The sequence below is a fragment of the Rhipicephalus microplus genome, chromosome 8 (genome assembly GCF_043290135.1).
Source record: "Rhipicephalus microplus isolate Deutch F79 chromosome 8, USDA_Rmic, whole genome shotgun sequence".
Classification (NCBI taxonomy): Eukaryota; Metazoa; Arthropoda; class Arachnida; order Ixodida; family Ixodidae; genus Rhipicephalus; species Rhipicephalus microplus.
Genome location: NC_134707.1, coordinates 20958749 through 20967048, shown reverse-complemented (window position 1 = coordinate 20967048; position 8300 = coordinate 20958749). Strand labels below are relative to the sequence as shown.

At 45.3% G+C, this 8300-nt stretch overlaps 1 protein-coding gene across 1 annotated transcript in view; it reads right to left on the bottom strand.

Annotated features, from left to right (window-relative positions):
• Positions 1-6120: 6120 nt before the first annotated feature.
• The window catches only part of LOC119165733 (uncharacterized), a 30392-nt gene continuing 28212 nt past the window's right edge, over positions 6121-8300 (bottom strand). Inside the window, exon 8 of the mRNA XM_075871263.1 lies at positions 6121-6269. The gene's annotated coding sequence lies outside the window, so the exon portion shown is untranslated. The remainder of the gene's footprint in view (positions 6270-8300) is intronic.

Genomic DNA, 8300 nt, shown 5'->3' with positions numbered 1-8300 from the left:
CTCTGCACAAGAAAAGGTACGTTAATAAAAATACAATATGCTCCAGGTAGCCAAGTGTAGGTGCAAATAACACACACAAAAATATTCAAATAATTCACATGAGCAACACCGCCGCATAACTACATTAATCGATTGAAAGTTTCAATCTTATGCCCTGTTCCTTGAATGAGTATTGAATGAACACTCAGAAAAGTGACGAATGAATTTCAATTCATAAAATATGCTCTATTAACTCCACTGAGTTGATTTGACCATCAAATGCTTATTATCAAAGAAATGTCAAAACTTGGTTTTTCAATTTTGTGCTGAATCAGCAAGACACCACTTCAGTCAGGCGACAAATTTCAGTCTGCTTATCGAACTTCGAATCATTAGCTCTTACAAACTTCTTCAAATTCGGTATGTTAATTTTCTGGCCCCCTCAGAGGACAATGTACTTCATTTTTACTGATTGAGAACTATATAGTCCATATTAGGCGCCGCCGAACTATTTGACGCGATGGCAAAAGGTCTGATAACCTGTAAGCGACTTGACCACCCGAGTTTCTTCTTCTGCGTGTTTTCTATCATACTAAGCACCTTTACGCCACGAGGGTGGGGTTCTTGGTGTCGCGAAATAGTCGTTCACTAGTACGAAAAAAGGGCATTGCTCATCAGTGTGTCCTTTACAACTGAGCTGATTATGATCATAGAAATCCCATTACTAACGAAGAGAAATCATCATTACATCATCATCATGATCACCCTATTTACCCACTGCTGATTCACTGCCATTTGATTATTTACTTAATAGTATTACAATGCCATCGGGTAACCTCGAGGAAGCTTTGTATCACCCAATTCACTTCTCATATAATAACGAACATTTCATTTTGCTTCGTGTTTATTCGCTATTCTTCAACGAAAATATTTACGTAGCTGCTTTTTTTTTTTTCATAGTTGTATCTTCTCTCCCGCGAGTGTATATGGATCCCTCTGCATTGCGAGGTTGTAAAACTGTGCCTTTACACAACTTAAACTCGGTATCTCATCATTTCGCTAATATCCCATTACGTACGCAAGATAAATGCGACTTCATAAGTTCTTCTCGTCGTTCTCCTTTGTTTCTGACACAAAGCGGCAACAATCTAGACAATGAGCGCCAGTGTTTAGAGGCTTAGCAAATTTCCCCTGATTGTTTTGCAATGAAAATACAGCAAATGTTAGAAAATATTCGAAATAGTTCATATTGTTACGCCCAAGGAGGACCAGGACATATACGCAATATACGTCCTGGAGTAGCAATATTGTGAACTACAGGAAGGTTGTGAGGCGTTGTCTGTTGTGCTATTTTATGTAAAAGAATTCAAAGTTTGTTTCTAGCATAAAATGCGGAGTGTAGGTCCTTTGGCCGAGAGGCCACAATTTAAGAGAAAAAAATGGTAACGTTTGATAAGCTCATTTCATTACGGTCATGTCCGGATCAAGAACCACTACCTTGTGTGTAATTCATTTTGAAACACTTCGTTCGACATCTTAAAGGCTCCATATGCCAAACTCTTAATCCTGAAAATGCACACAGGCCATCTATTGCGTTCTCTTCCTCTGCTGCTTCCCCAAGGTAGAGTGATGGATTCTCTGTCACCTCGTACTATTCATTGTTTACCGATGGCTTCCAATGCCTATTTTTATTCCCTTATACAAGTACGCATTCGGCGAACCGCTTGCACTATGCATGTGGCAAGGTTACCCACGTGGGCATCTGTTCTAGACCTGAATGGTATAGTTCGCCTGAACTAGAGGTATACTGATACAATCATATGGCAAAGGGGTCCTTGCCATAAGATTGTGAGCTTTTTTTATCAACGTCATTACCATGACGGATAAAAATCATTCCAGTCTTATTGCACACCGCTGTGAAACACCATCGTGATTAAAAGCGATGCTGACGTACGCGACCAGAGTTACGTGATCAGCGATAATCGAGCACGCAGCTTATAGGTCTACTGAGACAGTTGCCGGGCACGCTATTCACTGCGCCACGCTCACACATTCTAACGATGTGTACGTACCTCAGGCGACATGCTAGGAATCGTTCCCACCACTTGGCAACCCTCGCTACTGAGAGGCCCCGCACGAAATTTAGTGCGATTGTCTGTGCTCATCGTGCGTTGTTTAGGTCAAGTTTTACGCCTGCTGAGAAACTGGTGTATCCTCCGTGGTGCCTGACACTTTCACAAGTACGTGTTTCAATTCCAGGAATACAGAAAAAATTAAATTTGCCTTCATCAGCCTTAAAACAATCGAGCTTGAGCCATCTGCAAGAAATGTACAACAACCACGGGCACATATACACCGATGGTTCAACCACAGCGTCTGGTTCTGGTGGTGCGGTGGTGAATCCAGCTAGAAGAATCACTCTGCGAATCAAACTGTCACATGTCACTACGTCCACAGCGGCAGAACTTGCGGCCTTGCGTGGCGCCCTAGAGTACATCAAATCCCAAAGACCGAGTAAATGGGATGTTTTTTCCGACTCAAAACCAGCCCTACAGAGCATGCAGTCAGTCCTTCGACGAGGTTGCCATGAACAATTAACTTACGAAGTTGTCAAGCTTGTTCACCACGTCACAGAAACAGGCCACGAGGTCAAGTTTCAGTGACTTCCTGGCCATTGTGGGATCAGTGGCAATGATTCCGCAGACAACGCGGCTCGCACATCGCACCAAGAAGAACACGCCCTTCCGATTCCTTTGTCAAGGACTGACGCTGCAAAGCAACTTCGTCACCTGGCACGTAGTCTGAGTCTGCAGGAGTGAAACACCACAAGCATAAGACATACGAGACTATACCAAATAAACCCTCGACTGGAACTTCGACCTCCATCCGGACTTCGTCGAGGTGAAGCTTCATTTCTTTGTTGCCTTTGGTTGGGGGTTGCCTTCACAAAAGCATATAGAGCCCTCATCGGATTGACCGACAATGCGGAACGCGACATCTGCTGCCCCAAAGAAGACATCGACCATCTGATATGCTATTGCCCTCGATTTGCCTCTGAAAGACAGAAGCTTTCGAAGGCATTGCGACAATTGGACGATCGGCCACTCTCTGTGCAGATGCTACTGGAACACCGTCATCGCCTTTCGTCGGCTCAAAAAGCAGCCAAAGCTGTCTTGTGCTTTTTGAGGACTACAGGCCTATGTGACCACCTTTAACTTTTGTGCAGTGCCACCGCTGCATACGCGCCAGCCGATTGACTGACAATCCTCCTTTTTTTTTCTCTCTCTCTCTCTCTTTCTCTTCTCTTTTCTCTCTCTCTCTCATCTTTATGCCCCCTTCCTATTCCCCCAGCGTAGGGTAGCAAACCGGGCATGTGCCTGGTTAACCTCCCTGCCTTCCCCTTGTTGTTTATCCTCCTCCTCCTCACACATTCTGGCGGCTCTACAAACAAGCCATATATATTTCGCATCAGCCGAAGTGTTAAACTCTCACATGTCACGAAATGGTGACCCAAGCCGACGTTGTGCATCCAGTTAGCGACGCTTTTTTTGCCGTGACGCCACTTTCAATCCTACGCCCTCACTATTTGCTACAACAGCTACTAAAGAAATTTGCCTAATCATAAAACACGGAGGTTAGTGGTCCAGATAAAGACGTTCCTCGAAGCATCAAAGCAGGTGTATTTGCAATCTCTTTTATATCATTGTGCAGTAAACGCTTAACCGTTTCTGGAAGGACACGTTGAATTTTGGTTTTACACCAACGCCTATGAATGAGGGATCAACCATGTTTTCTTTTATGAATTTTGGCCTTAGTTGTCATGTGTTTATATCAACGTCGCATTCAAGACCGAAAAGGCGTGTTCAGTTTTTTATCCACAAAATCTTCTCGCGTTTGAAAAACACAGTAGAGACGTAAAGGGAGAAAACTAATACTCAAAAGAAAGTGCCGTTTTTTTTCAGCTGTTTTAGAGCGAGACTGCGAAGTTGAGTGACATTCCGCTGAAAATAAATAAGTATTTGCGGATCAAGGATATGAATCACTGTCAGCGTGACATGGTGGTTCATGCGCATGCGTTTCAATTACCAAGCCACTGCCGCCGACGCTTCGAGAGGGAAGCCTTAGTGCTTATCGAAATAGCACAACGGGATGATTGGTGCTTTGAAATAACGCTTTACGAAACACTGTTTCACGAAGGGCAGCCAGGCGATATTAGCATCTATGGAACAACGTATGCTATTGTGGTTGCCACTCGTCCCATTTATTCACCCTTCCATCTTCAGATAAGATTGCCATGCTGACAGCGCTTATTTTTTATGATGGCGCCAATGTTATTCTTTCAAAAAAGCATGTAACGCTTGAAGTATTTTGCGCTGGTCATCTGTTTTTGATCAGATGTGGTCGTTCTGAAACCGAATGCGTAACAGCTGGTGGCCGTTTCCGTGGTGAGCACAGCGGTAGCGAGTGGAATGGAGCATTCTTTGGTGGTTCCTTTGGTGACCGGCTCAGGGAGAGCAGAATTCTCCACTGTGGCCATACTTCGATGTATTTAACGGTCTCAAGAATATGCCCTGCGTGCGCCTTTCTTCGCAGCAACACAGAGACCATGTATTGGTAGAGGAAGCATTTCATTCTTTCCACAAAAGAGCGACGACAGTGGCAAGTTCGTCTGTGTGAGAGTGTGTAAGCGTGTGCGTGGGTTTTCTCTTTTTGTTCAACACTTTGACAGAGCCTCGAGTGGGTTATCAACTTGTGGCTGTCCAGAAGGCCTTTGATGCGCCAGTGAGGCTTCGCCTTCTTATCCCTACGTGAGAGCGGCCCACCATCCGACCCCTATAAAATGGGTTGAATATTTTTCCAGACAAGAATAACGATTGCTACGTGTTTATCCACCGTAACAGTTCAGTACTCAGTGATTTATTTGCCAGTGTACATGCGTTGCAGCTCATATAAAGAGTGTCGCGGCTCGTGGATGCCTAGAGAACGTATAGGTCATGGCGAACGTGTTCTTGACCAATGGTTACTGCTACCAGTCATCAATGCGCTGTTCTGTGATTTTCTGTGGCAAAGTTTCTGTGCAGCAAGTCAGTGCGCGCACAGTCAAGCCACCTGACTTTCAGTCCATGAAAGCGTACCAGAATATACAGCAATGACGCAGCTTGCTTTCCCAGACTATGTTTGGGGGCAATCCTTCTACCAGCGGCTACGCTTTTCTGCTGTTTGATTCGTGGGTACTGTATTTTTATAGGGATTTAAACCTGTTGTGACAGCAGTAGCTAGTTACCATGCGGCAAGGGGCCTCACGTGAATGTCAAAATGATTTTTGCGTCACCAACCAAACAAAATCACCTTTGGCTGGTTGACGAGCTTGGATAAGAAAAGTCCTCGCCAAAGTACGAAATAATTGCAAGCACGGGCTGACAAGAATTTGATGAAACTAAGAAATGCTGAAAGACCATCCACTGTTAATTAAAAAACAAACAAACAAAGCAACTGTACCTTATAAAATTTGCCAATAAAAATAAAATCTACAATGTGTTAAACGAGGGTAACCGCTGAGACGAGGATGAACGGTGCCTTGAGTCGTTCTTGTGCGTTCGTTGCGCTGTAGTTCATCATGCTTCCGCATTTAGTCCAACTTATTCCGTTACGAACAGCGAGTTTATCTGCCCCTGCAACAGGCGTTCGGTACGAGATACACTCACCGCTCAGATGATTTTCTTTTGACATCGCATATAATTTTTTTCAGCACTGCCTCATGAAGCGTTAGGCCCACGGGATGGCTTTATGCTCTCCCACAGTAGAGTACTTCGTACTCTAAATCATTAACAACTTTTTGAAATAACAAAAAACATGCCTCATATTTGGTTCATATTACGAACTGCTAAGATCAATCCTTATTCGAGCACTGTACGTCTGCGTGACGATAATTTATACTTGCACTATTTGACACACAATACTGTGCAGTAAATATATGCAACATGCCATAAAGCATGTTGAATATGTTTATTGCATAGTATTGTGCAATAAATATATCCAACATGCCTTATGGCATGTTGGATATATGTATTGCAACCTGCTCAATGACGAATTTTTGTTTTTTAAGCTCCAACCAAAACACAGGTTTGAAAATCAGAGACATAGTTTTTGTATGTTTTATATTACACTCAATTCTTTTGTAAAAGTTACAGTGCCGGGAACCCTTGATGGTATCAATCGGTCTTTCCGTCTTGTAATGCAATACGTTTGCCAAATGGAGGCACGAATCTTGAGGTAAAAATTACGCTCCACTGCAATGAAAGACAAAAAAATATATATCAGTAATACTAACACTTGCTGAGGTTAGAGATCCCAAAACCACCAAACGATTATGAGAGACACCGTAGTGGCGGGTTCTAGAAATTTCAACCCCCTGTCGTTCTTTATTATGCACCTAAATTTATCAAACGGGTCTAAAGCGTTTATGCCTGCATCGAAAACGCAACTGCTGTGGCCGTGATTCCATCCCGCGACCTGCGGGTCAGCGGCCAAGTGCCTTAGCCATTAGATCTACGTGGCAGGTGAAAGAAATGTTGCAAAGTTATTTTTGTTACGCAGCTGTGTAGCTGACTCTTGACACTACGTCTAGCCTTACCCCTGCACCTTGCACCTAAGACTACACTGAGGGCGCAAAGTTGATTAACTGTGTACAGTGACAATCAAAATGATAAAGACCACGGGAGCACAAGCAAGCAACCCTGCAGCGCCTTCTGGCAGCAGCTTGCAAAGCCCAAGATTGCGCACATGCATCCTTTTTGATGTGAAGCAGCCTAATACGGGGGTTTCGTCCATCACCAAGTGGCATCCACACCCCCACTGCGCGTGCACCTCCCCTCTCCTGCTCTCTCCTCTAGGATACCGAGGCGTTGCGGCAACAGGAAGCCAATCCCAATTGCAAACGACGGGCAGCGCATCTCGAAGCTATGAGGGAACGCGAGTCTGCAGCGAATGCAAGGAAACGCTTGAAGCAACTATGGCAATCTGGGACTGATGGCGTAAATGTGCGGTTCAACAGAGATTTCCTCGATCGGAGCTTCGGCCACAGCTGCAGTATGTGCGACCGGCTTTGGTTCGATAACAGCCTTACCAAAGCTATGGCAGCATCTAGAAGGAATAACGCCAGAACACGGTCATCAACATGCCGGGACGAGAATCAGGGCCAGCGAGTAACAACGACGGCAACCATGGTGAATTCATGGGGCGCTCAACTTTCAAGGAGGCGTTAACGTGAGGCAAGGTGCCCGCGATGAATGTGACCAACAGCTACAGCTATCTGACAGAATCGGAGCATTTGCCCGAGCTGAATTCCATCTAAGCGGCTCGTCGTGCCACGTATTCTAATGAGAAGCTTTCGAGGCCTCACGCACAGCAACGGGCAATACGCGATCAAGGGCCAAGTAGCGAACGTGTCCATCGAAGTGCAGGCACTTGTTCGATGCTTCTCTAGAAATGTCCCCGACGAGGCTGTCATCGTCATGCATATGAAACGAAGACTTGTCTGAGAGGCTTCGTACAGGCGCGGTACCACACGTACAAAGCATCTCTCTCTGTCTTCTGAGCGCTCTGTCCTATCTCTCTGCTCTATATTCCTTCTGAAACGTTCCCTGCGCACTAAGGAAATATATTTCTTCGAATAATGCAGTACCAACCAGCCCAAGTAGCCACTCTTTTACTCTTCTCTTATGCATTCTCGATACCTTCTCCTTCGTTCTCTAATCAAATTACGCCATATCCTGCTCATGTGAACCATTACCCCACATTTCGCATCCAAACATGGTTCCTTTTAATGGGAGATGGTGTAATTTTAGCGGCGCAGCTCCGTATAACCTAGGGCAGTTGACGCCCTCGTCGTAGCCAGCACAGCATACCCACCCACAGAAAGACCGACCGACGGACAGACTGACAGACCGACATACTGACAGACTCACATACTGACAGACTGACGTACTGACAGACCGACAGACGGACATACCGACAGGCGGACAGACCGACAGACTGATAGACCAGTAGACAGACAGACCGACAAACATACCGACATACAGACCGACAGACCAGCAGACGGACCGACTGACAGACGGACGGACTCTTAGCACCACTAATCATCATTTAGTCCGCGGATATGCTGCCACTTTTCATCTGACCACGTGCTTGTTCGCTCCCTTCATGTGCGCGCCCACCGGAACGTCACAATAAGCACAAGGTGCTACTTCTGAAGTAGCCTCGGGAACATCGCACAGTGTTATCGCAATGAAATAGGGCACTTGTGCTGACAATACTCGCTG